This window comes from Pelophylax lessonae, assembly GCF_965119305.1.
Source record: "Pelophylax lessonae genome assembly, chromosome: 3".
NCBI classification, from domain to species: Eukaryota; Metazoa; Chordata; class Amphibia; order Anura; family Ranidae; genus Pelophylax; species Pelophylax lessonae.
In genome coordinates this window covers 556,717,819-556,740,024 of record NC_138770.1, presented here as the reverse complement: position 1 = coordinate 556,740,024, position 22,206 = coordinate 556,717,819, and the positions used below count along the sequence as shown (strand labels likewise).

Genomic DNA, 22,206 nt, shown 5'->3' with positions numbered 1-22,206 from the left:
TTATAACGGCGTATAACACGTACTATTGCTTTTTCCTCCATTTTAGGAGGAAAAAGTGCGTGTTATACACCGATAAATATGGTGTATATATATATGTATATGTGTATGTATATGTGTATATATATATATATATATATATATGTATATGTAGTTTCACTCTTTATCTTGTGTAGTAATCCTTTAATACTCTTGGGTTGGTTCTGAGATATTTTCGCTGACTTTTAAACAGTTTGATCTGGTTTCAATTTTAGGGTTATATAAACCTACTAACAAACCGTTCATATATTGTAGCTGACTAGTCCTTAGACAAATTGGCTGCATATGTTTTCTTTTTTTTTTCTTTCCTCTTTATTTTGTTTTTTAATCCTGGAAATAACACACTTCCTATCCTTGGGGGTGTCGGGACAAGACTGGTCATTGGAGGGGAGCACACAGAGTTCCCAACATAGCTAGAGAACTAATCACGCTGTGCTCTCTTGCTTAGTTTGGTCAGTTTTTAATAGGAAAGCAGAGGGACTTGCAGGTAAACCAGGGATTTCATACAAAGGAAGCAATACAAAGAGAACAGGATATTATGAAGGAATATTGTACATAATGTGAACTTACATAAGCATTACTACACAATGTAGTAGTATACAATGCTTTAAAAATATGACTGCTGGCATATGATAGTAAAAATGTTCCAGTATACAATGTACAACTGGCAAGATTTGAAGAGGTTGAAGAACAAGTTTCATATCAGATGATCATAGCAGTGGTACGACTCTTTTACCTCTCTGTTGTTCAACAAATACCTCTCCACCCAGGAAGTGGTTCTTCTATCCTAAGAAAGGATAGAGGGATGCCAAAGAAACAAAACAAATAAAGGATTAAAAGGCCTTCTGGATTAAATACATAAATATACTTATCTTTATTTAGTATTTGCTAGAGTGGAACCTCTGTTGAGTTTTATTGCTGTCTTTGCCCCCATTGGAGAGATTCCACCTCCTTTCCTGTCCCAGTGATATCTATCGTCAGATCAGGAAGTAAGATAAATCTTATTGGGGACACAAAAAAAAACAATATAAACCTGACAAAGGTTCTAAACTTTCCTCTCTATATAAATATAGTATAATTGCTGCTGTGTCCCCATTTGAGAGTTTTCCCGTCACTACCCCCCTATCCTGGTGACACTACAGAAATTGAGGGGAAATCCTAATGAGTCACACATTGATAAATACCCAACAGAAAACTCATCTTTGTCTTTTTTCCAGGTAAAGATTGCTAGTAACTTGTTTTCTATATTTACACCTAAATGATACTCTTATTGTACTGATATATTGGTTTTATTTTGGTAGCACGCTTTAAAAATATTTTCATAAAAAATAGAAAAAATTAAAATGTGGAAAACAAGCATATACTTCGCTCTTACACAATTTTGCAGTCACATTTCCTGCCCACATACGACGCAGGGATATGAAACGTGCATTTTTACCTCTATATCCAGTTAATTAAAATATCCACACACTGTGGAACAAAACTATACTTTAGATTAGTCTGTCATCATCTGCTATCTGTCAGAGAGAGCACAGTGAGATAGAGGCAGATTTGGTACAGACCTGTATATTCAGTACACTGCTTTGTCACATGGTATCCCTGGCCAGTCATAGAGATCTGTCATCGGGGACCACTCTGATTGGCTACTGGAAATATCTCTGTGGCTTAGGCTGTAAACCGTAGTGGCTAAGGAAGGGAGAAGGGTGTCATGGAGGAGATCAGAAGCTACAGGAAAGTGTGCAGTAGAGTAGTGACTCAGAAAAGGTAGGGGAGCAAACAGTCTAAGTTCTTCGCTGCTTCTGGGCAGGTTTGTTGGCAATAGTGAAGGAAATGAGTCATTGCTGCAATATTTCTGTAGCCTAAAGTAACATGGTGTCAGGGCATGTGCAGTATTACAGCATCCCTATGTTGAACTTCATGATTGTGGCTGCCAGGTAATATATTCTTCATGTAACATCACCATCTTCTCTTGGCCTACAAATATATGGCAGTCTATATGTTTACAGTAGTGATCGACCGATATTGTTTTTTTATTACCAATGCCGGTATTTTGGGCATCGCATATCGGTATCGGTCGATATTTTCGGACATTTAAAACATTTTTTTTTTTTTTTTTTTTTACACGTACTGTTATGGAGGGATCTGGGGGTCTAAAAGTACCCCCAACCCCCCCCCCCCCTGCACTTGAAAGCATTCAAAACGCCAAGTTTGGCTGTTTTGCATGCTGTCATTTTTTTAAAATTTGGCGCCGAGTACCCAGAAGTGATGTCATGACATCACTTCCGTGTTTTTACATGGAGACCCAATCAGAGCCGAATGCGGCTTTGATTGGGTCTTCTCTTTGGCGGCCATGCAGGTTGGATGCCCGGGTCTCCTGGTGGGACAGGAGACCCGGGCGAGCCGTGGAAGGCGGGGGGAGGGAGGGGGGGGACAGCCACATCGGGTTGTCATTACAAGACAGCCGACCGTCGGCTATGGATGCCGGTACTGGGGTGACGCCTCTAGCTGCAGACATCACTCCGGTACAGCACTTTTCTGAAATATCAGCAATATCGGTAACCTCAGGGGCCGATTCCGATATATCGGGGAAAGTGCAGATCGGCCCTCGATATATCGGCTTTGCCGATAATCGGTCGATCCCTATTTTACAGTATGGTAAGAAACAACTTAAGGACAGGTTAGGTGTACCATGATACTTTGTTATACCAAAATTTCTTCTATCGTTACCCTTTCCAAGGCTCATACTTATCTGTGCCTGCTCAGTGCCACACTGACTCTTTAAAACTCTCCCATTCAGGCCGTACTCCTCTTGTGCATGCAAGCCAGGATCTCTATTCATTACTATGGAAAGTCCATACACCACTTGTCCCCATCAGTGTATGGACATTCCTTAGGAGGATTTTGAGGAGGCTGAGTGGGCTATACAGTGAAGATTTCAACAGAGCGTAAACAGGTAATTATGGACCTTGTAAGACCTGATTGGGGAACAAAATAGATATGATTACTAAAAGAACACTTATTCTATAATAGGCAGCAGATATGGGAAGAAGTTAAGCGATATGAGCAAAGTAGAGGTAGTTTTACTGTATGTAAGAGAGGGGATCCAGTAGATGGCATGTTGGTTTCACAGGCGCCATGCACTTCTTCATAGTATTAGAGCCTATGTCACCATCTTCAGTGTCATTGCTTTTGCACTTTTGCATACATTTCTAGTTACTAATTTACATGCCTGCATGTACTTCCACCATGGTGGGCATTGTTTTGTACTTGCACTTACACATAATTAATGAAAAGGTTGGATATGCCAATTCTGCTATATTGTCATGGGGCTTTTCTTAATGTTCAGTTATTAGGCTGCCAAAGTGAGGTTACTGAACTGCAGTGGGTGTAGTGATAATTTACAGCCCTGTTCCTCTCTCTTCTTGTCACGTCCTGTCACTTGGCATCAATACATTCCAATAGGGTACTATAAGTGACATCACCATTGTATATTCCTTATATAATAAACAAATTCCTTAGCTTTGAGTAGTCCTAGTATTTACTATATTGGTATGGGCTACTTTACTGTGTGCTGCAGTAAAGTGTTTTGCATTACCTTTTGATCCAAAAGGGTGAGTTAAAAAAAAAAGTACTTTGAGGTCTAGGGGCACACATAAAAAAAAATTAAAAGAATCAAAATACTGAGCCTTATGCAAAGACATTGGGGACATTGATTAAAGCTGTACTTTTATAGAGGCTCTGTTACACAATTCGGCAGACATAGCTTCCATAGATAGGTATATTTTTCATTTAGGGGTTGATTTACTAAAACTGGAGAGTGCAAAGTCTGGTGCAGCTCTGCATGGAAACCAATCAGCTTCTAACTTTTTTTGATTGGTTTCTATGCAGAGCTGCACCAGATTTTGCATTCTCCAGTTCTAGTAAATCACTGCCATTGTATTCCTATTTTCTTGCTTGTATTGTATTTTCAACATTTTATCAATGGCAAATCAAAAGCACAAAAAACACACCGCAACAATTGAAAAACACAGAGGGGTAAATGGGCCCTTGTTCGTTACCCAGCATATTTGTGTTTTGTGGTATAATGTACAGTCTTTATTGAAGTTTGACCTAGAGTTTACTTAAGCCCCGTACACACGGGCTGAATGTTGGAAGACATCAGCCGGTTCAATAAAAAAAATGGCCGACATTCGGCCCGTGTGTGTGTCACCCTGTCCAACAGAAGCCGGCACAACATACTGGAAAACCAGCATCCAACTGGCTCCTGATCAGCACTCTGAGTCAATAGGAAAGAACGCTGATCGGAGTGTTCTGGCGGGAGGGCCGTTCCCTTGTCAGAACACAACAGCTCAGCAGGGGAGATCGCTGAACTAACTTTGCATTGTTAGTACAGCGGCTGAGAAAGCTTTTTTTTTTGTTCAGCCCACCGGGTTAAAAGGAAATAAAATTCAGTGTTTACCTGGCTTTATTCCAACAAATGTAGTAACAAATTATGTTTCTCTGTCGCTCATTGACAGACGTAGTCCTCCTTGATTAATATCAACTCGGGTTATACTGCCCTCTACAGGAGTAGTATGAAAGGAGGGGACAGCTATCAAATTTGAAGTAAGTCACAAGAGGTAAAAGTGTCCACATCCCAATTTGAATGAAAGACAGAGAAGGGGTGGGCCAGGGGGACTTTTAAAGGGACACTGTCATCAAGACAAATAGCCAGAATCAACCATGTATATAAAATTGAACAAATTTTATTATATCAAAAAACAGAAAGAAAATGGACAATTTTTAAAAATTATTATTGTGTTAGCACACACTAATAATAATAATGGACATACACAGCAATTGATAGTATTCATATAGTGGCATACAACAAAAAAGCTTGAAGAGCCAAATATCCACGGAGGGATTATGTAGATCACGCTATCCAATAACGACCTAGGCCAGAGATGGTGAGACTGGTGGGTCTGTTAAATTGGAGCTAGGTGTCTAAACCAAAACCCAGCCCGACATGTTTCGCGGGTAACCGCTTCTTCAAGGGCAGATAATGTGGATATAGATATCAACAATTGCTACTACAAATAGTGAAAAAGAAGAAACACAAAATCAATACATATCAACCGGTTGTGATCCCCTGGGTCTCCATTTGCTTTTAGAACCGGTTTTATACAGGTGGGTCATATGGTGGTTGGCGCTTACCTCTTTTTGACCTTATATGATTTGATGAAATGTATCTTGATACACCTGCCTTACAGATATGTATTGATTTTGTGTTTCTTCTTTTTCACTATTTGTAGTAGCAATTGTTGATATCTATATCCACATTATCTGCCCTTGAAGAAGCGGTTACCCGCGAAACATGTCGGGCTGGGTTTTGGTTTAGACACCTAGCTCCAATTTAACAGACCCACCAGTCTCACCATCTCTGGCCTAGGTCGTTATTGGATAGCGTGATCTACATCATCCCTCCGTGGATATTTGGCTCTTCGAGCTTTTTTGTTGTATGCCACTATATGAATACTATCAATTGCTGTGTATGTCCATTATTATTATTAGTGTGTGCTAACACAATAATAATTTTTAAAAATTGTCCATTTTCTTTCTGTTTTTTGATATAATAAAATTTGTTCAATTTTATATACATGGTTGATTCTGGCTATTTGTCTTGATGACAGTGTCCCTTTAAAAGTCCCCCTGGCCCACCCCTTCTCTGTCTCTCTACAGGAGTAGGACTAGACAGGAAAGAAAACGTTCTGGCCACACCCTAGGGGCAGTCCCAGAGGGTATATCCTCTCACTTCCTGCTACAGCAAATCAGTTTTTTTCTGTCTAGTTAGGAGTAAGGACCTAGATTCCTTGCTAGGATCTTCGGTCCTGGCAAGATTTTTTTTTAGAAATACTTTTTTAGACAGCTTTTTTTCTCCAGTGTTCCTGTGAGATCTTCAAGCAAGTAGGCTGAAACTGGGCGACGGGCTGGATGTTGAGATCCAGTGGTCACCCCAGTTCAGCCTACGAGCGCGTGCAGGCCATAGCTCCGCTCAATCGGATCCGATTCCCTGGACAATCGGATCTGATTGAGCGAGCAGACCAGGAAGGCTCTGGTCTGGTGGCTTCGGTCTCCGATGCTCAGCCAGGGGAAGTCATTTCTTCTGATAAATTCCAGGTTACCGATAAAGGTGTTGGAACTGAGAGCGATCAGACTTTGTCTGATTTACTGGACCGAGCAGCTCCAGGGCAGTCCGGTTCGGATCCAATCGGACTATGCCACGGTCATGACTTATGTCAATCACCAAGGGGCACCAAGAGTGCCCTGGCGGCCATAGAAATGGCCAACATTCTTTATTGGGGGAACAGTTGTTCCAGTTCTCTCCGCGATATTTATCACGGGGGTGGACAGGCAGATTATTTCAGCCGTCAGATTCTGGATCAAGAGGAATAGTCTCTTCATCCAGAGGTATTTCACCAGCTGTCCCTTCATTGGGGCACCCCGGATATGGATCTGTTGGCAGGTTGGCTCAACAGGGCTCGCGCCCGCGATCCTCTGGCAGACGCAGCAGATGCGCTGAGCGCCCCGTAGGGGCAGTATCAGCTACTGTATGTCTTCCCCCCCTCTCAAGTTACTGCTGAGATTTCTCCGCAGGATAGAGGTGGAGGGAACTCCAGTTATCCTGGTAATTCCGGGCTGGCCTCGTCAAGCCGGGACGCCGACTTGTGCAGGCTAGTCGCAGACGCTCCTTGGAGACTTCTTCTCAGGGAGGATCTGCGGTCTCAAGGACCGATCTTCCATCATGCTTTACAGTCGCTGGTTTTAACGGCCTGGCCATTGAGACCCAGGTACTGAAGGACAGGGGATTGTCAGCTTCAGTTATTCCTACTCTAATTAAAGCAAGGAAAGTGACTTCTAGCAAAGTCTATTATCGCACATGGAAGACTTATATTGCGTGGTGTGAATCGTTGGGATTTCCCCCACGTACCTATTTGGTGACCCGAATTTTGGCTTTTCTGCAAAAGGGGGTTGAGCAGAAATTATCCTTGAGCACTATCAAGGGTCAGGTTTTCAGCGTTAGCAATCTTCTTTCAGAAGCCGCTGGCTACTCATTCCTTGGTGCGGAATTTCATCCAGGGGGTGTGGCACTTGGCTCCGCCAGTGCGCGCGCCCTTACCGCCCTGGGATCGTAATTTGGGTTTGTCGGTTCTGCAGAAACCTCCCTTTTAAAATATCAGGGAGATTCCCTTGCTTACATTATCCCAGAAGGTGGCCTTCTTGGTGGCTATCACTTCTGCACGCAGGGTGTCAGAACTGGCTGCATTATCATGCCATTCCCCATATCTTGTGGTTCATAGGGATAAGGTAGTTCTTCATCCGAAGCCATCCTTTCTTCCTAAGGTGGTTTCAGACTTTCATCTGAATGAAGATACTGTGCTACCTTCCTTGTGTCCTCAGCCCAATCATCCTCGGGAATATGCGTTGCTTGGATGTGGTTCGGGCAATCGGGGTATACCTGAAGGCTACGGAATCGTTCCGTAAGACGGATTCACTTTTTGTGATCACGGATGGCCCCAGAAAGGGGTTGCCTGCATCTGCCGCGACTATCTCCAAATGGATCAGACAGACGGTGGTACAGGCTTATTCGATTAGGGGTCGGAATCCTCCGTTCCCTGTTAAGGCGCACTCCACTCGAGCGCTCAGTACTTCCTGGGCCTTCCGCCATCAGGCGTCAGTGGTCCAGGTGTGCAAGGTGGCTACCTGGTCGTCGGTTCATACCTTTACAAAATTTTATAAAGTTGATGTGATGGCATTGGCGGATGCCTCATTTGGCCGCAAGATTTTGCAGGCCGCAATTTGAGGAGACCGGTGGTCTACCTCGAGGGTTTTTTTCCGTTGGAATTTCAGTTGAGTCTCATCGTGTGATTGATGAGCCTTTAATACTTCTAGTTGGCACCAGTTGGGCCTTCTAGATTGGATTTTGATTTCCATTATCCCACCTCTCATTTGTGGCACTGCTTTGGGACGTCCCGAGTTGATATTAATCAAGGAGGACTACGTCTGTCAATGAGCGACAGAGAAAAATGGATTTTTGTAAAATCTTACCGTAAAATCCTTTTCTCTTAAGCTCATTGACAGACGTAGTACCCGCCCTCTGTTTTTGAGTTGGGTTGGGTTAAATTCTCTAGACACTGCTTTGTGACATAACTGATTTGCTGTAGCAGGAAGTGAGAGGATATACCCTGTGGGACTGCCCCTAGGGTGTGGCCAGAACGTTTTCTTTCCTGTCTAGTCCTACTCCTGTAGAGGGCAGTATAACCCGAGTTGATATTAATCAAGGAGGACTACGTCTGTCAATGAGCTTAAGAGAAAAGGATTTTACGGTAAGATTTTACAAAAATCCTTTTTTTTTTGTCAAGAAGGAAGTAGATTCTTTACCTGACCCATGAGATAAGGTGATGAGTATTAACCACTTCTCGTCCCCCCTATAGGCAAATGACGGCAAGAAGGTGGTTACATTATCCTGACCGGATGTCATTTAACGGCGGCAGGATAATGAGCTCAGAGCGGCGATCGGTGATGCGGCGTGTCACTCTGACACACCGCATCTCCGATCTCGATATAGAGCCTACTGACGTAGGCTCTTTAACATGTGACCAGCTGTGTCCAATCAAAGCTGGTCACAGTAAATAGGAAGTGCCGTTGATCGGCTTTCCTCAGTTCGTGCCTAACAGGCACGAGTAGATGAGAGCCAATCTGTGGCTCTCCTGACAGGAGGGGGTCTGCACCGGTAATCAGAGCATTGATTACCAGTTCAGACCCTTGGGGGGGTGCCACTAGAACCACTAGGGATGCCCACCCATGACCCCAGGGATGCCCACCAGGGATGGCAATCAGGGCTCAGGGAGCCCGCCAGTGCCCTTCCCATCAGTGCTACCTGCCAGTGCCCTCCCCATCAGTGATGCCCACCAGTGCCCATCATTGCCATCTATCAGTAGTGCCCATCAGTGCTGCCTACTAGTGCCGATCAGTGCCCATCAGTGCCGCCTATCAGTGCCCATCAATGCCACCTATCAGTGCCCATCAATGCCGCCTATCAGTGCCCACCAATGCTGCATATCAGTGTTACCTATCAGTGCCACATATTAGTGCCCATCAGTGCTGCATATCAGTGCCACCTCATAAGTGCCTCCTCATCAGTGCCTGTCAGTGCGGCCTCATCAGTGCTCATCAGTGCAGGAAAAAAACGAATCGATTTACAAAATTTTATAACATAAAGAAAAACTTTTTATTTTTTCAAACTTTTTGGTATTTTTTTTTATTTATTTAGCAAGAAAGAAAAAACCTTGCGGTGATCAAATACCACCAAAAGAAAGCTCTATTTGTGGGGAAAAAAATTACATAAATTTGGTTTAGGTACAGTGTTGCATGACCGCGCAATTGTCATTCAAAATGCAACAGCGCTAAAAGCTATAAATTGGCCTGGGTGGGAAGGGGGAAAAGTGCCCGGTATTGAAGTGGTTAATGGATTGGTAGCATATAATACCATATGTACTACCCTAGTCCAGCTAGCGGGCTGCATGAAAATAAAGGAAAGAAGAAGGAAGTGAAGCTGCAGTAAACTGGAGAAATTATTTAAAAAAAGAAAAACACACTTGAAATGTAAGGGTTAATGAATTATACATAATAATAGAGAAAAAAATGTGTATTAAAAGCTGTGACTTTGAACTTACCAGTTAGCTCAGACATCCTGTCAGTTCATCACTTGGCATGTGTGTTGGATCATCATTCTACTTTTTGTGAACTTGTGGTTCTGGCTTTGCACTTCACAGTAAGAGTTGCACACTGCCCACAGACACTACCCGGGGGGAAAAGGGCCTGAAAAGACATGCCAGGAAAAAACATCACTTTGTTCAAAAGAAATTAGTATCATAACCTATACTGTATGTGTATTCAAGAAGGGTGTAGTTGCAGTGTGTGATATATAAATACAAAAATCACATGGGGTTAAAATGATTACATACACTATATCCTGCGATAACCTGCCCCTGTGTTTTTGGACTGTGGGAAGAAAAAAGTACAGTGGAAAAGTTTACACCAGAAGAACACATTCTACAACTTCCATACATATAAACTAAATGCAGGGGGGGATATTAAACGCACAACTAACGCAACGGTGTTAGTTAGGCACTGTGCTCCAATTATTTAGCTTTTGTTGTTTTTGTGGATTTTGATTTTGGAAATTAGGAAGCCCAAAGATCAGAGAACAACTGGAGGGCCATAGTTTGGAGACCCCTGCCATAGATGATTCAATTTTCTGTCCTTCCACCTTGGAAGGAAAAACAAAAATTGCTCAATTCCCCCATTAACACAGTCAAGGTTGTTGGCCTCCCAGCCAGGAGAACATGATTACTGCTAGCAGCTGTAGCTTCCAGCTGTAATCGCATGTAAAAAAAAACAGGCTGTCAATCGATGGATCAGCTTGGGTAAAATCAGCCTGCACATACATTGCTCGAAATTTCATTTTGTGTATGGCCGGCTTTACAGAACATTTTTGCAGTTGTCTGTTTGCGAATGCAAGAAAGTAGGTTATCAAAAGTTTAATATGTACTTGCTAGTATGCAATTAATGTTATTTTAACCCTTAACCTTAACCACTTTACCACCGGAGGATTTTCCTGCTAAAAGACCAGGGGTTTTTTTGCGATTTTTTACTGCGTGACTTTAACGGACAATCGCGCGGTCGTGCGACGCTGTACCTAAACGAATTTCACGTCCTTTTTTTCCCACAAACAGAGCTTTCTTTTGGTGGTATTTGATCACCTGTGCGATTTTTTGATCACGCGCTATAAACAAAAAAAGAGCGTAATTTTTGCAAAAACAACAATATTTTTCACTTTTTTTTATATGAAATTCCCCCCAAAAAAAATGTAAAAATCAAAATTTTTTAAAATTTTCGGCCAATTTGTTTTACGCTACCTATGTTTGGTAAAAAAAATCGCAAAAAGCGTATTCTGATTGGTTTGCGCAAAAGTTATCGCGTTTACTAACAAAGAGAAAGATTTTTGTCATTTTTGGTGTTTTTTTTTTTAACGAGTAATGGCGGCGATCTGCGATTTTTTTTGCGGTACTGCGACATTGCGGCGGACAGATCGGACCCTTGACTGACATTTTTGACACTTTTGGGGGTACCAGTGACATTACTGCAGTAATCAGTGCTATATATATGCACTGTTACTGCAAAAATGACACTGGCAGGGAAGGGGTTAACAGTATTGGACAGGGAGGGGTTAAGTGTGTCCTAGGGGCGTGTTTCTAACTGTGCAGGGACAGGTCTACTAGTGTAAGAACAAAGATCAACAGTTCAACATAGTAGAACTGTTTGATCTTCACTTTTACACAGGGAGAACTGACAGGCGGCTTGTTTACATAAGCCGCTCTGTCTTTCTCCCGCTGTACCGGCGATCGTAGTGTGACCGGCGGACATCGGGTCCGCCAGTCACAGTCCCGCACTCCTCCGTGAACGAGCCGAGGCGGGCGCGCGCCTCAGCGGGCGCGCGCCCGCCCGCTATTGGCTCTGGAAGGAGTGACAGGCGAGCGACGTAGACCTACGTCACTCTGCCTGGCCGGGGCCGACTGCCGCAGTAAATATACTGTGCGCAGTCGGCAAGCGGTTAAAGCACAACATTCTCACTTTTCATTTGCTTCCTGGTGCTCTGTTCAGTCACCGGGAGCTAAGAAAATTCCTTATTTATGCAGGTACTGTATGTAGGAGCATGTGATTCACTCCTTCCATCTGACAGTGCTTGATAAATTGCTTGGGCTGACCACCATAGATGGGTCGAAAACCGAACATTCTGACAATCGAAAAACAGCGCATACAATTTGCCATCATTTGTTTTTCTAAAAAAAAATCCAGCATGTTGGATCAGGCACTGTCAGCTCTGGCACGGAAATCGCGTGTTGCAGCTGGAATTCTAATGAACAACCCGACGAATGACAAGAATTTTCATTCGGTTTTCGACTTATCTTTGGCCTACTTTAGTGCTGTCACATAGGGTGTAGCGAGCGTCAGTAAGCTCTTTTTTTTCCCACTCTACATGGTGGAAGAGAGTGGGGGAGGGGAAGCACATACTGTAGGTAGCAGTGGCGGCTGGTGCATATGGGGCGCAGGGGTGACGCCCCCCCTATCCATGCGTCCGGCCCCTAATCTACATGTGGGGCGCCGGATGCATGGACTTCAATAGGGCTTTTTTTTTTTTTTTTGGCATGTGATTAGAGCCGGAGGCTCTTATAGGCTAAAAAAAAAAAGGGTGGGCTCGCGGCCCAGAGCCCTGCGCCCCGAGCCCACCCAGTTGCGAATGAAAGTTCGCTATTGCCAGACAGATCCTCCTCCTGGCCAATCAGGAATTGGGTTCTGAGACCCGTTTCCTGATTGGCCAAAAGGAGAAGCCATGGCATTGGGCATGGAGGAGGAGGAGACGCAGAAGACGGTGAAGAAGCCGTTCGCCTGCTGCAGATGGGTGAGTGAGCCGGGGGGGTCCTGTACTGTCATGTCATGCTATGCTGTGGGTCCTGTACTGTAATGCTGTGTGTACTGTGTGCGGTGGTGTGGTCCAGGGGGGGGGGGGGGGGTGTATGGTGCGGTCCGTCTAACGCCACCCACCCCCTGGCCTAAACCCGTACACAAGATAATATTATATTGCAGTTTACCAGTCCTTGGATGTAGTTGCTGCATTAGTTTTCTTTTTTCAGGCTAAGAACATTTTCAGCAAGTTCAAAAAACACCTATTGATCTTGCCAGAAAGATCCCAACACTTAGAGGCATTTATATTATCTTCTTGTAACATTCAACGTTTTTTAAAAATACATCGCATTTCGTTCAAACTATATACTGTATATTTTTATCTTTTCGGTTCCATTTTGTAAATTTAGTTTGTAATATATCCTGTTAAAATGTGAACTGAGATGTCTGAATACAGAGAATAGCGGAGTTTTTTTTTTTCTCTTATTAACCGTAAATACTTCTTTGTGATCAACATTATGAGTAAGCAATAAAAATGTCAAGTTAAAGTAGGAGTTACTGATCAGTGTAAGCACTCAGGATAGTTAGTAAATCTGACCAGTTCCTAAAACTGTTGAGAAAGAAAGTTGGTTTTGTTTTTATGCAGCTTTCTGATTATTTATTGTGAGATCAGTCAATGTTTTGATCCCTGAAACATTCCACAAGCCATGAAAATCAATTTAAAATTGTGTAGGGTCTCGGAATTCAGACGTGTAATGTATTTGAGGACAGTCAGATGTCTTAATTTTCATTTGTTTTTAGTGAGGCATCTGCTGATCTTTGACTTAAAACATTATTCTACTTTTCAAACAAAACCAAAGAAAACTCCCAGCTCAACTTACCAACCAGCCTGCAACCAACTGAATTATCCTGTCTAACGGTATGTGTCTAGCGGGTTTAGTTTGCAAACATTTGTAAATACATGCGTAAGGTACACAGCCTCTTCACCGCACTCCAGTATTAGCTGCAGTCCTAACTCTATACATTTTTTAAAGGCCTCCATAATAGAAGCACATGCATAATAATGGATAGATAGAAGGCAGGTGAGCCTGAAGGGGAGCCCACTTCTTCTTAAAGGCACAGGGGCGCACTGGACACCCAGCATATAGCACAATGGCAGCAAAGGTGTCCAGTGCGTCCCCTCACTAATATTTCAACAGTTCAAATAATTGGCCACTATCCCTTACTTATAACTGGCCTTCACAGCAAGGAGTATATGGAAGGACGACACACGTCAAAACCAAAGAAAATTCCCAGCTCAACTTACCAACCAGCCTGCAACCAACTAAATTATCCTGTCTAACAGTTTGCGTTAAAAACAGGAGTTTAGTTTGCATACTTTTGCAAATACATGCGTAAGCTGCAGAGCTACTTCCCCGCACCCCAGTAATATCTGCAGTCCTAAATCTAAAAGGAGAAAAAGAGAGCAGGGTCTGAGACTGCTTTATAGGTACCACCTCCATCTCTATTCGTACATAAAAACAAAAGAAAAAACGCCCATGGGACTTTAAATGAGGTGGGTACCGTAGGCCAGCCCTCAAATTTTCCACTCGCCTGCTCGCATTTTGCGAGTGGAAAATTATGTAGGGCGAGCTCCGGTTAGGGGAAGAGAGGAGAGGAAAGCCGGCCGAAGGATTGGATAATGTCAGCGGCGGATCATCCCGCTGTAACAGCTTTAATTGTAATTGCCGGGCGCTCGCCGACATACACAGTCCCGCCTCCTAGCCCGGCTTCTTTGATAGACAGAACACCTGGCCAACCAGGACGTGAGACGTCTATCAAAGAAGCCGGGCTAGGAGGCGGGACTGTGTATGTCGGCGAGCGCCCGGCAATTACAATGAAAGCTGTTACAGCGGGATGATCCGCCGCTCTGACATTATCCGGCCAGCAGTACTGATGGAGGGGGTCAAGCCGATCATCCCATGTTAAGGTACAAGGGAGGGTGGGATGGATGGCTGCCCTGGGCGTCTGTGTCATGGTAGGTGGAGGGGGCGCTGCCAGGAGTGTTTCTGTGACAGGAGAGAGCGAGATGTGCTCTCTCTTCTCGCCGGGCTTCACACTCCTGTCAGTATAGCAGACATCAGATCGGGACTTCTTCTCCCCTTAGAGTCAGAGTGGAGGTGGAGCGGAGGAGAAGAGAATTTCTAAACCTTTGCATGGACAGCTGGTGGGAGAGATGCGGCTGCAGAAGGGGAAGAAGATTGTGGCTCAGGAAGGACACTGGATGTCAGATCCGGACTATACAGAGTTTGTTATCCCCTGTCCTCCGAGTCAAAGCAAGCAATGTGGAAAGGGGGCGGGTAACAAACTCTGTATAGTCCCATCTGACATCCAGTGTCATTCCTGAGCCGCAATCTTCTTCCCCTTCTGCAGCCGCATCTCTCCCGCCAGCTGTCCGTGCAAAGCTATAGGAATAGGCTTCTCTTAGGCTCCTCCTCCGCTCTGACATATGAAGAGGAGGATCACAGAGCGATGTGCCGCGCTGTATCTGAGGTCTGCATGCTGGAGGAAAGGGAGAACTACACTGGGGTACAAATCTTATCCTGTCACCTCCCAAATTCCCATCTCAGCACAATTCCCCCCCCTCCTAATTCAACCCCCCCATCTCAGCACAATCCCTCCCCCCCTCCTAGCACAACCCCCCCATCTCAGCACAATCCCCCCACCTAGCACAACCCCCCCATCTCAGCACAGTCCCCCCCTCCTAACACAACCCCCCATCTCAGCACAGTCCCCCCCCTCCTAACACAACCCCCCCATCTCAGCACAGTCCCCCCCCCCTCCTAACACAACCCCCCATCTCAGCGCAGTCCCCCCTCCTAGCACAACCCCCCATCTCAGCACAATCCCTCCACCTAGCACAACCCCCCCATCTCAGCACAGCCCCCCCCCCTCCTAACACAACCCCCCATCTCAGCACAGTCCCCCCTTCCTAGCACAACCCCCCCATCTCAGCACAATCCCCCCTCCTAGCACAACCCCCTCATCTCAGCACAGTCCCCCCCCCCCCTCCTAGCACAACCCCCCATCTCAGCAAAATCCCCCCCTCCTAGCACAACCCTCCCATCTCAGCACATTCCCCCCCCTCCTAGCACAACCCCCCCATCTCAGCACAGTCCCCCCCCTCCCATATTGATCCCACCTAGAAGTAATCACTTCTCCCCACCCCTCCTGCTACAAATTCTCTCATTCCCCCCCCCCCCCAAGGACAATCCCCCAAAAAGTATTTGTACTAGGAGGGGTGGGGAGAAGATGATTACTTCTAGGTGGGATCGATATGGGGGGAGGGGGGTTGTGCTGGGATGGGGAATTTGAGAGGTGACAATATAAGATTTCTTCTAGCAGGGGAATTGGGGGGGAGGGTGCTAGGAGGAGTGATTCGTGCTGGGGGGGTGAGGATTTGTGCCAGGAGTGTGGATTTGGGGATCGTCCTTGTGGAGATTATTGGAATGGGGTGGGGGGATGGATTTGTGCCAGAACAGGAAGTCTTGGGGCTGTTAAAAAGGGGTATTTGGGGGGGGGGGGTTGTGCCAGTAGGTATAATGGGTTTTTTTTTGTGCTAGGGGGATAATTTTGATGGGGAGAGGATTTGACGGGTAGGATTTGTTCTAGGGGGTGAAATTTGGGGGGGGGGGGTACTAGGAGGGTGATTTGGGGGTTCCAGACTGCAGCACTGATTAGGCTGCACTGATGGGCACTGAAAACGTTGTTATTAATATTTATTTTTGTAACATCTGCATTAATGCAAAAACATTTAACAGTGTAATTTTATGAGATTATTTATGAGGGTGTCTTTAGGGGCGTGTTTAGGGGCGGGGCAGGGTAGGAGTTGGGTGGGGCAACTGGTGACGAGTAACCCTTAAGGCCTGGCTAGTAGCTCAGGACTTTAAATTTTGAGCCCTGCCGTAGGCCATAAATACTGCATTTTATTTTGTCATACAATACACAGTGGACAGGATCAAACAGTAAAAATACAAAAAAGTATACATATAGGTCCATAACAGTATAAATTGCATATTAGTACATAAACATCTTGAGGCTCAATGCATTTCGTGAGATTCGACTCACTTCTTCAAGAGTAGATGCGTATTTGGTCTATAAATATAATACAACATAGTATCAAAATACAATGCAGTAATCATAACATTTTATTTTAAAATGGACCTAAAGGCGGATAAGTACTCACATCGGCTGAGCCGGGATGAGAGACCCGTACTTCAACTCCCGGATCAGTCATTTGTGGGCGCTACCTGGGGGTTGCACAGGTCTCTCATCCCGGCTCAGCCGATGTGAGTACTTATCCACCTTTAGGTCCATTTTAAAATAAAATGTTATGATTACTGCATTGTATTTTGATACTATGTTATCTGTCTCTCTCTGCTGATAGGTACCCTGAGCCTTGGGGGGGGGGGGGATCCTTTAGTGGTGCCAAAAGATTGTTTTTGTACTGCAAGGTCTTCCTTTCCTTATGGAGCCTCAGAGTCACGGCTCCCCCACTGACCCCCTCATGGAGGTGGCAACTTCCTCGGAATCCCAGCTTTCTATGGTTGCACTGACAGTGGTCCTGCAGTCCTTAGTGTCCTGGGTGGGTGGAAGTGGCATGTGGGCAAAGGCCCAGGAGGAAGCGTCCCCCCGCTTTTCCCTGCTCAGTCTGTCTCATATTATTCTGAGCCTGATGCCGCCGTGGACGCGGCCTGTCAAGGGGGGGCCTATTATCACACCCCCAGATCCATCAAACTAGGCTTTTTATACAGTATTGTCGAAAAGAAAATGTATTTTATGTAATATATCAACAAAATAATAATGTGTATCTATTTGTGTTACAGAGCAGGTCAAAGTTATTTGCAAATACACTATAAAAAAATAAAAAATGTAAACATAAATGATAAGAGGAAAGAGTTGATAAGGTTTTTATAGGGAAACATTTTATTAAAAAAAATATATAATTTTTTACTTTCTGAAACCACTTGCCGACCAACAAGTCAGCAGTCAGTCAACCAGTCATGTAAGACAGCTAGTGGTGGCGTGCATGCCAATTGGCCACAGGGGGAGCCTATCAGCGAATCCGGCGGACGCGATGTCCGTCGGGCACCCGTGATTGTTCCCTGGGGAGACAGAATGGGGGTCTGATGATGTACACAGGACAGAATGCTGCTCTGTCAGTGATGAGCATAGGGATCCTGTGTTCCTCTTATTTAGGAAATAAGAGGAACGAGCCCATCCCCCCACAGTAAGAAAGCACCCCCTAGGGGAACATTTAACCCTTTGATCGCCCCTGGCGTTAACCCCTTCCCTGCCGGTGTAATTAGTACAGTAACAGTGCATATTTTTAGCACTGATTACCGTAGTAATGTCACTGGTCCCCCCAAAAGTTTCAAAAATTTCCGCCGCAGTGTCGCAGTCCTGCTAAAAATCGCTGATCCCCGCCATTTCTTTTAAGAAAAAAATAAATAAAAATGACATAAATCGTTCCCATAGTTTGTAGAAGTGTTAACTTCCTGCGCAAACCAATCAATATACACTTATTGGGATTTTTTTTACCAAAAATATGTAGCAAAATATATATTGGCCTAAAATTAAGAAAAAATGTGATTTTTAAATTTTTTGGGGGGGATTTTTTTTTTTAGCAGAAAGTAAAAAATATTGTTTTTTTTTTTCTCAGAATTGTCGCTCTTTTTTTGTTTATTGCACAGGTGACCAAATACCACAAAAAGAGAGCTCTGTTTGTGGGAAAGAAAGGACATCAATTTTATTGGGTACAGCGTCGCACACTCACACAATTATCAGTTAGCGTATCAGAGTGCCATATCACAAAAACTGGCCTGGTCATTAAGGGGGTAAAACCTTCAGGTCCAGAAGTCGTTAAAGTGGAACTACACTTCATCTGAGCACCACCAACCAAAAATGCTATTTAATTCATTTTTAATATTCTTTCCCATCCACCCATTTCTCCATGATTTATTTTGTTGAGAAATCACTTTAACCCCACCCCCTAACATTTATGGCTATGGCCATCTTGAGTAAGGGTAGATGATTCATGTAGCATTTACTTCCTTGGATCCATCTGCCCTTAGCTCAAGCATGCAAGCAGGAGAGGAATTGCTTAGCTAAGAAAGCCCCTCCTCCCCTACTGAAGACTCCTGGGATGTATGACATAATTTGCCTAAGCATTAAAACCAGGAAGTACCTAAAGAAATGTTAAAAAAAGAAGTTTAAAACAAGCAGATATGATATACTTTATTATTCATTTACTAATGCTAGCAGCATTAGGAATAAAAATAGTCAATGATTATTGAGTGAAGTTCTGTTTTAGGTGATGGCATGTGCAGTTAAAAGGTCAGTTTTGATATATCTATAAATGAATGAAATGGTAAATACAATGTTGCATTACACTATTTGCAAATATTTTTTACAGCAGCAGCATCATTTTGACAGCCACTGCTGCTATGTAATACATACCAATTCCCAGCTGCCAGTTGACAGCTGGGAATAGCAAGGGTTAGCTGTGACAGTAGGAGAGAAGCTAAACATAGGGGTATGTCCTAGAACAGGGATTCCCAAACTACGACCCTCCAGTTGTTCAGAAACTACAATTCCCATCATGCCTAGTCATGTATGTGAACGTCAGAGTTTTACAATGTCTCATGGGATGTGTAGTTCTGCAACAGCTGGAGGGCCTTAGTTTGGGAATCCCTGTCCTAGAAACTTTGCTGAATTTTTTTAGAAGCTCCTCTGTCCTATACCTACCAGCTAGTCTATACCATCCTAAATTATTCCCTTCAGAAAAATCTGTTGGAAGTTCTCTTGAACAAGAAATCGGCAGATTGTACCAAAATGGAATTTTTGTCTTTACCGCTACAGAGCAGACAATTGCCAGGTCATGGAAAAAACATACAATTCCCTTCAAATAACTCAAATCTTGTAATAATCACTGCATAATCTTTGATAAAAAGACTTCTACCCTAAACAACCAGCTGCACAAAGTTTAGGATCTTTTGCGCACACACTACTCTACTTAGCGGCAGATTTTGACTGAACTCTTTTTACAATTTGTGGAATCAGTGGTAGCTATGGCACTCAAAACTTGCCACTTTTCCTGTACCTCCAGCGCTCATTAGGTTCATGCCCAGGAGTGCATCCCTGCTTAGTTGTTCTGCTTGTCAAGTAGAAATAAACGGGGCACACGCTGATGCCGCCATCAATGTAAAACCAGTTTTAATATACTAAGTAGAGGATTCCACTAATTTATAAATTTGAGACCCTCCATGAGTAAGCCCTTTGTTGGGTGAAATGTGTTTGAGTGGGAGGTGGACAGACGAGACTTTGTTGTGAAAGCTCTACTTATATTAAAGCTGGTTTTAGATTGAAGACCGCATCAGTGTGTGGTCCACTTTTTTCTTCAGTACTTGACAAAAGTGGTCCAGGTCCAAACCAGTGAGCTCCCCTCCTTTCCCATTCGCTTCCCTTTCCCCTTTCTTCTACTTTTCTGTCTTCTATTCTCTTTATCTTACCTGCCCCTATGTTTCCTAGTTGCCCACCACATTGGCTACCTTACTTCCCAGGTCTCTCCATCCCCTACCCTTTAATCCTGAGACTAGGTGTCCCTAGTACACTAAAGCTCCCAAAGCAGAATATTTTCATGTAGTGCTATGTTGGTTATGAGACACTTTTTTCTTTTTTATGTTTTATGAACCTTCCATACCACCTCTGTTCTCTTTGGATGTCCCTTAGTTAAAGTTATAGTTGCCAAAATCAAATATTTTTGTGTACCACTATGTTGGTTATGTGCCTCAATAAAGCAGTAGTAAAACACACCATTTTTTTTTTTTAAACCCAGCAAGGTAAAGGCATAAAATGCATTGCATACTAGCACATTAATAAATACTTACCTTAGAACAAAGCCCTCCAGTGCCGCTCTGTCATCCACTGACAGGCGCTTCCTTCCATCTTCACCCAGTCTTCCTTTCTGCCGGGTTCGCCTGGGAGTCATCGACTGCTTTGAAGGTACGGCACAAGTATACCGTCCATTCAGAGCGCATGCGCCAGTGAGGTAACCGGCTGCATGCAGTGTGAATATCTCCTAAACCGTGCAGGTTTAGAAGATATTCACTGTAGCTACAGGTAAGAATGAATATAGGCTTACCTGTAGTTACAAGTGCCAAAAAAGGGTTTACTCCCACTTTAAAGCGGAACTCCACTTTTGTTGAGAAAAAAACATTCCTCTCTGTACAATACAAGGATTTTAACAAACTTTGTTGCAAATTCCTACCTTTTGTTATTATGAAGAAATCACTGTTTGTTCCTCTATGCCTATGTGCTGAGTGGGTCAAATGGGAGTGGTTTCATAATTATCAATCAGCTGTGGCAGCTGCAGGGCTCTAATGAGGAAATCTGCTGGGCCTGCATTCCTTTAGATGTGTCCCTATGGGGAGTATCTCACCAAAAACAACATTTTTGTTGCAAGGGATGCCAGAAATCTGACTTCATCAAATAAAAGATGAGTTGGCGCTAGTGGAAAATAATCTCAAAAGGGCTCTGAATGAGCTGACCCAATATCATAAAACCTCAAAAAAACATCTACAGCTAGGTATAACGGGAATCACCATATGATATCGTTAAGTAGATCTGGGGTTAATACATCCACGGAATAATAAATACAAGTAGAATATATAAAACTGTTGTATCAAACGAATCCTAAAACATAATCCGAATCCTAAAACCAAATATGTGTCTGTCTTTGATATGAGGGGTTTAAGAAACAAGTAGACTATATAAATAAGTAGAATATATAAAATAGTTGTATAAAATCCGAATCCTAAAAACAATCCGAATCCTAAAACCCAAATATGTATCTGCCCTTGATATGAAGGGTTAAGAAACCAAACAATCTAAAAGAGCTGCTATATTATGTATCTAACTTCCATCCAAGGGTAAAAACCACAATATTTAAGAATTCAAGAAAAGGTGCCGGATAGTCGCATCAGGCGATATAAATCGCAGGATTCAAATGATTTCTATAAAGACTAATCCAATGATCATATATACACAGATGTCTGAAATGGGTATAAATCAATAGTGACTAATGTGACAAACAATATTTCTGAATGAACTGATAATCCATATATAATGTGCAAATAAATGCATGATGATAATATATCTCTAAATAAATAAACAATTCTAAAGGTGAAAGAAAATATGATGCAACTCTGAATAAATATGTAAACAATTCTATAAGCTCCCGTTCACATGCAGGCGACGCTACTTCGCACCGCGACCTCGGAGGTCGCAGTGCGAGCAGCGCGCCGCGACCTCGGATCGGCCGCCACGGACTTCATAACATTGAAGTCTATGGCGGTCGCCTCCTGGTCGCCCCAAAGAAGCTCCGGACCCTTTTTCTAGGTCGGAGCGACTTGTGTCGCTCCTATTAGAACGGGTCCGCAGCTTCCCTATGGGAGGCGACCTGTGAGGCGACCAGGTCGCCTCACAGGTCGCCCTAGTGTGAACCGAGCCTAAGTGAAATAGATATATTTCTTGTGCAATTAATAGTCTTGAAGCGGTGATCAAGTGAAGTTCATATGTGCACATATAATCAAGTGACAATTGGTGAATCTTGAGAACAACTGTGGA

At 43.7% G+C, this 22,206-nt stretch overlaps 1 protein-coding gene and 1 long non-coding RNA gene across 2 annotated transcripts in view; one reads left to right on the top strand and one right to left on the bottom strand.

The window, feature by feature from the left end:
• The window catches only part of ACOXL (acyl-CoA oxidase like), a 687,302-nt gene that overhangs the window by 615,877 nt on the left and 49,219 nt on the right, over positions 1-22,206 (top strand). The window lies entirely within an intron of this gene.
• Positions 502-22,206, bottom strand: part of LOC309549452 — a 56,225-nt gene continuing 34,520 nt past the window's right edge. The window contains exons 2-3 of the long non-coding RNA XR_014225020.1: positions 9,750-9,894; positions 502-815 (exon numbers count right to left, since the gene is read on the bottom strand). This is a non-coding gene — a long non-coding RNA (uncharacterized lncRNA). The remainder of the gene's footprint in view (positions 816-9,749; positions 9,895-22,206) is intronic.